The sequence below is a fragment of the Alexandromys fortis genome, unplaced genomic scaffold (assembly GCF_014885135.2).
Source record: "Alexandromys fortis isolate MF-2015 unplaced genomic scaffold, M_Fortis_MF-2015_v1.1 scaffold_237, whole genome shotgun sequence".
Classification (NCBI taxonomy): Eukaryota; Metazoa; Chordata; class Mammalia; order Rodentia; family Cricetidae; genus Alexandromys; species Alexandromys fortis.
This window is the reverse complement of record NW_026068137.1, coordinates 186,180-195,740: the sequence shown is the minus strand read 5'-3', so window position 1 is coordinate 195,740 and position 9,561 is coordinate 186,180.

The window sequence follows — 9,561 nt, the reverse complement described above, 5'->3', positions numbered from 1 at the left end:
GTGGTGGTCAAGATTAGAGGTGCATCTCATCCAACCCCTGAAATAAGTATTTGTGAATTTGGTGCTTTCTTTTGGCTGTGGATGACATTGCCCCCCTTCTGAATATTAAGATGTTGAGAGTTTTTATGGTAGAGGAAACAATACAGAGCATGGCGATCTCCTAGAGTTAAAATGTTAGGCGTCTTTGTCTCATCACCAGGATATGAGCCACTGCCAGAGGAGATAGAGGGGGGAATCCTCATGAGCAACTGATGTAAGCTTTTAATGACTATTTTAAAAATATTTATTTAACGTTATTTTATGTGCATTTGGTATAAAGGTGTCAGATTCCCTGGAACTGGAGTTATAGACAGTTATGAGCTGCTATGTGGGTGCTGGGAATTGAGCCCAGGTCCTCTGGGAGAGCAGTCAGTGCTCTTAAACACTGAGCCATCTCTTCAGCCCAGCTTCTTATAACTCTCGAATACTTTGTGGAATATTACCCCTTGGTAGCGATTTGCTCTGTCCATTGAATGATTGATTTCCTTGTTGTTGTGTTTTAATTTTTTGGCAGAAAATGGATATACTAAAACAAATGATGTGAGAAAACCTGATTATTTGCCTCGTCCCAAATTCTTAAGTTTGCATATCTAGGCTTGCAACATGTCTCTGTGCCTAGGTTGACTGAAAAGTTTCTATACCCCAATATTAAACCTTTCCACCAACACAGTAATCCAAATCAAACCGGATTAAGAAAAAGTCCAGGTTTAAGGAATAAAATGCTCCTGGATGACTTTCCTGCCCCAGAGAGGAGATAAAGAGAAGAACTAATGGGCTAAGCAGTGATTTAATCAATGCAGTTTCTGTGTGGTTATTTCGCTTCTGGGTAACTGTGACAAACAAGCGGCCTCCTTACAACAGAACACAAGATTAGAAAAGATTTTATGTTAGCCTCAATTGAGTACAGTTGAATTAATATAAAGCTCATGTATGCATACAGAATGGTTGAGATGCATACATACTCTTTCCACATATAAAGTGCTAAAAGTAATGCAAGAAATTATAGTTCCAAATATCAGCACACATACATCCTGAATAGAAAGAGAATTTTGGACAGAAGGATAAAGATGGACTCTTTGGGAGTTTGTGCTGTTAAGCTTTTTGATGCAGAGGATGAACATGTAGAATTAATGTGAATATCTCCATTACTAAATACATTTGCAAGACTGAAGCGATGACTTAGAAGTTTAGAACACCTGTTATTCTTATAGAGGACCTGGCATTGATTCCAAGCATCTTCAAGATGGTTCACAGCCATCTTAGCTCCAGCAATTCCATCACCTTAATATCATAGTTACCAGATACTCACATGGTTGCACATATATACATGTGGGGAAAATGTTCACACACATATAACAAAATAATCTAAGTACATTTGAGGCCAGGTATGGTTGCATGCACCTGCACTTATCGGCTTAAGAAACTGAGTCGGGGAGACTGAGTGGACCCCAAGTTTGAAACCAACCTGAACAACACGTTGAAACTATGTCTCAATAAAATAACGGAAAGTACATTTGATAATTTCTGTATGTCCTTTTATAACTAATGCCTTCATTTATAATAACTGTGGACTACTGCCTGTACAGTTTACTTCTTAAACCCAATATAACAAAGTTATTTGTATATGAAAGGCGTGTTAGTTGCATGGCTCAATGTGTAAAGTTGCCACCAATACTGACAGATTGAGTCTAATCACCTATACTTATGTGGTGGAAAGAAAGAAGTGACTTCTAATTGTCTTCCAACATCTATATGTGTACTATAGCACATGAATGTATGCTTACACACACTCAATAAACATTTTTTTTAATTATAGATACTTAATGTTGGAAATATGTTGGGGAAAATAGTCAACATTATTTACTAAAAGGAAATTCAAGCCAAAGCTATATTGAGATTCCATTTTATCCTTGTTACAATGGCTATTATTTTAAAATGTAATAATAAGAAATGCTAACCAAGATATAGGGGGAAAGAGCAATTATATGTAGTTAGTGAAAATGTAAACTAATACAGGCATTTTGCAAATAAAGTAGGGCAGTTGCTCAATAAAAAATACTCAAAATTAAACCATCCATCAAACCAGAAATAGTCCTCTTTGTTATGTAAGGGAGAGAATTTAAACATACATAAGAAATGTATGCATTCGTGTTTATTGTAACACTGTTCAAAAATAGCTAAGGTGTGGAATCATCCTTGATCCCATCAACATATAAGCAAATAAAGAGAATATGGTGCTTTACTATATTGTTGAAATAAGGAGTGGCGGGGCTGCATCCCCAGCACCCCAACTGCCTGCTAGCTCATGCCCGAAATAACAACACACAAACTGTATTCATTTAACTGCTTGACCCATTTCTATCTAGCCTCTTCTAGGCTAATTCTCACATATTAATTTAGCCCATTTCTAGTAATGTGTGTAAGCACCCCAAGGTGCACTCACCGGGAAGATTCTAGCCTACGTCCATCCTGGGTCGGAGGAGCTTCATTGCGTGCATCTGCCCAGGAGAGTGGAGCATGGCGTCTCTGCTCCAGAAAGCAGAGCTGTCGAGTCTCTCCAGAAGCAGAGCAGAGTCTGACCTCACTTCCTCTTCCTCCCAGAACTCTATTCTGTTTACTCCTCCCACCAATGCTTTAACCTATCAGGGCCAGCCAAGCAGTTTCTTTATTGCTCAACCAATGAAATCAACAGATTGATATGACACTCCCACATCACAATATGTGTATAGACAGAGACATGTATGCATGCATGCATACATACATACAATTGTATGTATGCAATACAATTGTACTGACTATTATTTGCCCATAAAGAAGGGCAAATTCCTTTAAAAATTGATAATACTATGATGTCTCTAAGTGAAATCATCCACACAAAGGCAACTATCATGTTCTTTTATTCATATGTGGAAAATACAGTACAGGAACAAAACAACAACAAAATTCCACGAGAGTGTTAGAGAGACTGTTAGAGGACATGGGATGTCTCGTGGAAGTAAGAAAAGACGACTGAATAAAACAGTAGCTGGAAGGGTAGATATGATGACAGCACAATGTATCATAATGAAATCCATTAATACATACAATAAATATTGTTAATTTTACTAAATATATTTTGAATGTTTTCTTGTTAGTTTCTTATTTTTGTTCTGTCTGGCCTAGAAGTTGCTAGGGAGATTAAATTGACCTCATATTTGTTAGAATTCTCCTGCTTCAAATCCTCAGGTTTGGAATTATAGGCATGTGCCACAATGTGTGGGTAATTTTATTAAATGTTTTAAAGTAGAACTGAAATCCAAACAAAAAAAAAGTCTCAGTAGTCTAAGCTTTAAAATCACAAGGCAAAGAAACAAGAACAAGATAATTCTAAGTCAAACATAAGAAAATAATAATTATAAAAGATACCAACAAAAATACATACAATGTCATCAGAAGAGAAAATCAAAAAATCAAGACCTGGTTGGTTGAAAAGATACTAAATTTAGTATGCCAAACTAACAAAAAGGAAAGAAAGCATGTAAACTCCAAATTTTTGTTTAATAAAATAAAAAAGAAGGAAGGAAGGAGAGAAAGAAGATAGTAACTCTACTCAACCCACAGAGATTTTAAAGATGATTAGAGAATGTTCTAGTCGCAAAAATTGCATAATCATAAATGTTACTTTCAAGCACTGACATAGGGAATATAAATAAAGGAATATGTATTAAAGATTATAAATTAAACAATGAAGAAAGTATATAGGTAAATATTTCTTGCAAGTATAGATTTTTAAATGTTCACAAATAATAACAAATGATGTATATGATACATAAACAATGGGAAGTTCATCTAATCACTCTATTTCCTGTTTGCTCATAAGCTGGTGTGACTCACAGGACTTGAAAAAACTTTGCTCAGTATTATAGTTTATGACAAATGGTACAAATAACAAAAATCAAAACGTAAGAGGCACAGGTTTAGGTATAAGGAGAGGAAATCATGGCTTCTCAATGAGCTGTCTGGAACACACAAACTCCTAGCATGTGTATGTGTTCAGCAAACCAAAATTTTTCTACACTCCATCAATAGTCATGTTCATGTATGCTTCTGTTGTGTTCCCATGATTAATTAGCTAATAGGCTCTTGATGATTAGATTAGCTCAGTCTCCAACCCTTACAGTGGCGCAGGATATGTTTTCATATTGTAATTGCAAATAAAAAACATCTTAAAACTTTACAGCTTTGGATTGGGTAGAATGCTTCTTCCAGTAAAGGTAATTGCCACCAAACCATCCAAGCTGGAACCTACATGGTAAGAAGAATGAACTGACCAATGGAACACATACGTGCACATGTGCACATGTGCTTTCTCTCTCTCTCTCTCTCTCTCTCACACACACACACACACACACACACACACACACACACACACACATACACACATGCACACACAAAGAGAGAAAGACAGAGAGAGAAAATATCAAAAGCAAAATCTTTGCAATTATGGAGTCTAGATGATGGTGTCAGATTCCCTGGAGCTGGAGTTACAGTTGCTTTTGAGCTGGACTACTTCTGGAATAATATGCTTCTCAGCTGTCTCTCCAGCCCTCTCAGTTTTTCACTCCAAAGATACCAAGTATCTCATAAGGTTTAATGGAACTCAACTAAGCTCCAGTTGTGTCATATTTAAAATAGGCTTACCACTAAGAGGTGATGTGACAGAAAGTCTCCTTGGTGTTTACTTAAAATATCACTATTGGAACTAGTGAGGTTACTCAGTGGTAAAGAGCTTGCCACAGAAGCATGAGGCTGCTATTTTGTCTTGATGACAGTATCTTTTGCCTTTACATCCCTGTTCTGTTTCAGGAGGTCCCATTTATTGTTGATCTCAGTGTCTGCTATTGGTGTTATAGTTAGGAAGTGGTCTCCTGTGTTAATGCATTCCAGGCTACTTCCCACTTTTCCTTCTATCAATTTCACTGTAACTGGATTTATGTTGAGGTGTTTGATCCACTTGGATTTCAGTCTTCTGCAGGGTGATAGATATAGGTCTATTTCAATTCTACATGCCATCATCCAGTTATGACAGCACCATTTGTTGAAGATGCTTTCTTTTTTCCATTGTACAATTTTGCCTTCTTTGTCAAGAATCAGGTGGCCATAAGTGTGTGAGTTTATGTCAGTGTTTTCAACGTGAGTCCATTGACCCATGTGCCGGTTTTTTATGCCAATACCAAATTGCTTTTATTACTATAACTCTATAGTAGAGATTAAACTCAGACATGGTGATACCTCCAGAAGTTCCTTCACTATACAGGATTGTTTTAGCTGTCTTGCTTTTTTTTTTAAATATGAATTTCAGAGCTGGAGAGATGGCTCAGCAGTTAAGAGCATTGCTTGCTCTTCCAAAGGTCCTGAGTTCAATTCCCAGCAACCACAAGGTGGCCCACAACCATCTATAGTGAGGTCTGGCACCCTCTTCTGGTCTGCAGGCATACACACAGACAGAACATTGTATACATAATAAATGAATAAATAAATAAATAGATAAATAAATAAATAAATATTTAAAATATGAATTTCAGGATTGTTCATTCAAGGCCTGTGAAGAATTGTGTTGGGGATTTTGATGGGGATTGCATTGAATCTATAGATTGCTTTTGGTAAGATTGCCATTTTTACTGTGTTAATCCTATCAATGCATAAGCATGAGAGCTTTCTATTTCTGATTTCTTCTTCAAAGACTTAAAATTCTTTCACTTTTTTGGTTAGTGTTACCACAAGATAGCTTATATTATTTGTGGCTATTGTGAAGGGAGATGTTTGTCTGAATTCTTTCTCAAGTTCTTTATTGTTTGTATATAGGAGAGCTACTGATATTTTTTAGTTAATCTTGCATTCTACCCCATTACTGAAGGTGTTTATCAGCCATAGGAGTTTTCTGTTAGAATTTGTGGGGTCACTTATGTATACTATCATATCATCTGCAAATAGTAAAAGTTTTACTTCTTCCTTTCCGAATTATGCCCCTTGATCTTTTGTTGCCTTATTGCTCTAGCTAGAACCTCAAGTACTATATTGAATAGGTATGGAGAGAATGGACAACCTTATCTTGCCCCTAATTTTAGTGGAATAGTTTTGATTTTGTCTGCATTTAATTTGATATTGGCTGTTGGTTTGCTGTATACTGCCTTTATTATGTTTAGATATGTTCCTTGAATTTCTCCAAGATCTTTATCATTAAGGAGTGTTGGATTTTATCAAAGGTTTTTTCAACATCTAATGAAATGATCATGTTGTCTTGTTCTTTAAATTTGCTTTTATGGTGGATTTTATTTGCCTATTTTTGTATGTTGAACCATTCCTTTATCTTTGGGATGAAGCCTATTTGATCATGCAGATGATTTTTTGATATATTCTTGCATTTTGTTTGCCAGTATATTGTTTAATGTTTTTTCATCAATGTTCATGAGGGAAATTGGTCGGTAATTCTCTTTATTTGTTGCATCTTTGATTTGAGTATCAGTCTAACTCTGGCCTCATAAAACAAATTTTGCAATATTGCTTCTATTTCTATTGTGTGGAATGATTTGAGAATTATTGGAATTAGCTCTTTTTTGAAATTCTGATAGAATTCTGTGCTAAAATAATCTGACCCTGGGCTTTTATTTAGGGGGGATTTTAATGACTGTTTCTATTTCCTTAGGTGTTATAGGTCTGTTTAAGTTGTTTACCTGATCTTGATTTAATCTTAGTATGTGGTAACAATAAGAAAAATTGTCTGTCTGTTTCTTTTACATTTTTCTACTTTGTGAAGTATGAAATTTTTATGTAAGATCCAATGATTCTCTCTTTTTCCCTGATGTCTACTGTTATGACACCCTTTTCTTTTCTGATTTTGTTAATTTGGATATACTCTCTCTGCTTTGGGGTTAGTTGGGATAAGGGTTTGCCTATCCTGTTGATTTTTCTCAAAGAACCAAGTAGTTTTTTTTTTTTTTCACTGATTCTTTGTCTTGTTCTCTTTGTTTCTATTTACTGATTTCAGCCCCGAGATTATTTCCTGACATCTACCTCTCCTGTGAAAGTTTGCTTCTTTTTTGTTATAGAGCTTTCAGGTGGGCTATTAGGTTCTTTGTATGAGATTTCACCAAATTCTTTACGTAGGCACTTAGTTCTATGAACTTTCCTCTTAGCACTGCTTTCATAGTGTCCCTTAAGTTTGAGTATGTTGTGGATTCATTTTCACTGAATTCTAGGAAGTCTTTGATTTCTTTCTTTCTTTCTTCCTTGACCAAATGGTGGTTCAGTTGAGAGTCATTCAATTTCCCCGAGTTTGTAGACTTTCTATAGTTTTTGTTGTTGTTAAACTCTAACTTTAATCCATGGTGGTCTGATGAGACATAAGGGGTTATTCCATTTTTTTGTATCTGTCGAGATGTGATTTATATGTTCAGCTTTAGAGAAGATTCCATGAGCTGCTGAAAAGAAAGGATATTCTTTTGTGTCTGGGTAAAATCTTCTGTAGATTTCTATTAAGTCCATTTGAATCATAACAACTGTTAATTCCCTTGTTTCTCTGTTAAGTTTCTGTCTGGCAGACCTGTCCATCAGTGAGAGTGGGGTGTTGCAGTCTCCCATTATTAGTGTATGTGTGTTGATGTGTTATTTAAGCATTATTAATGTTTCTTTTACAAATGTGGGTACCCTTGTATTTGGGGCATACATATTCAGAATTGAGATTTCAGCATGATGGATTTTTCCTGTGATGAATATGAAATGTCCTTCTCTGTCTCTTTTGATTAGTTTTAGTTTGAAGTCTATTTTATTAGATATTAGGGTAGCTACACTGCTTTGCTTCTTAGGTCTATTTGATTGGAAAACCGTTTCCCAAGACTTTACTCTGAGATAATGTCTGTCCTTGAGGTTCATATGTGTTTCTTGCATGCAGAATGTTAGATTCTATTTTCCTATCCATTCTCTTAGCCTGGGTCCTTTTATTGATGAATTGAGTCTGTTGTTACTAAGAGATGTTATTGACCACTGATTGGTAGTTTCTGTTATTTTTTTATTTTGATGGTAAAGGTGTGTGTGTGTCTCACTTCTTTGGGTTTTGCTATTGTGAGATTATCTATTGCCATGTCTTCATGGATGTAACTGAGTTCCTTTTGTTGAAGTTTTCCTTCTAGTACTTTTGGTAGTGCCAGATTTGTGGACAGCCATTGTTTAAACCTGATTTTTTTTTTCATGAAATATCTTGTTTTCCCTGTCTATGTTGATTGAAAGTTTTGCTGGTGTAGTAGTCTGGGCTGGCATCCGTGATCCCTTAGTGTCTATAAATCATCTGGCCAGGACCTTCTGGTTCTCAGAATTCCCATTGAGAAGTTGGGTGTAATTCTGATAGGTCTGTTTTTATATGTTACTTGGCCTTTTTCCTTTACAGTTCTTAAGATTGTTTCTTTTTTGTTTGTTTGTTTAGTGTTTTGATTATTATGTGGGGACAAGAGTTTTTTTTTATTTTGTCTAGACTATTGGAATTCTGTAAGCTTCTTGTACCTTTATAGGCATGTCCTTCTTTATGTTGTAAAGATGGACACTATAATGTAATCCCACACTAGCTCAGAATTGAATATAATAAAAGGTTCTTCATTTAAAGGTAGAATCACAGATCACAGTTCTTTCTCTGCATGGGTGGGGAACAGAAAACTCATCCAGTAGCCAAGAGAGCTCCCAAGCTTTACAGCTCCATTTATACTGTGAGACCATGCCCAAGTGGGCTGGTATCTTAAATGCTATTGGCTAAAGGAGTTCCCACAGCAATGCTGGGAAATTTTCTTCCATGATTTTGTTGAATATGTTTTCTGTGCCTTTGAGCTGGGATTCTTCTCCTTTTTATCTCCCTATTATTCTTAGGTTTGTTCTTTTCATAGTGTCCCAGATTTCCTGGATGTTTTGTGCTAAAAATTTATTGAATTTAACATTTTCTTTGACTGATGAATCCTCTGTTATATCTTCCACACCTGAAATTCTCTCCTCTAGCTCCTGTATTCTGTTGGTGATACTTTCATCTGTAGTTCTTGTTCATTTCCCCAGCTTTTCCATTTTCAGAAATCCCCGTTTGTATTTTCTTCATTGTTTCTATTTCGATTTTCAAGTCTTGCACTGTTTCCTTCACCTGTTTGACTGCTTTTTTTTTGTTGTTGGTATTCTTTGCTTTCTTTCCTTTTTTTTTCCTTTTTTTTTTTTTCCTTTGAGACAAGTAACTTTGGAGCCATCCTAGAACTAGTTCTTGTAGACCAGATTGGCTTTGAACTCACATAAATCTGCCTGACTCTGCCTCCTGAGTGCTAGGATAAAAGGAGCGTGCCACCACTACCTGGCTTTCTATAACTGGTTGATTGATTTCTTCCAATTTTTGTTTGTCTTTTCCTCAACTTCTTTAAGGGAATTTCCATTGCCTCTTTAAGAGCTTTTATCATCTTCAGAGAGTATTAAGTTTGTTTTCTTGTGTTTCAACTTCATTGGAATCTATAGGTTTTACTG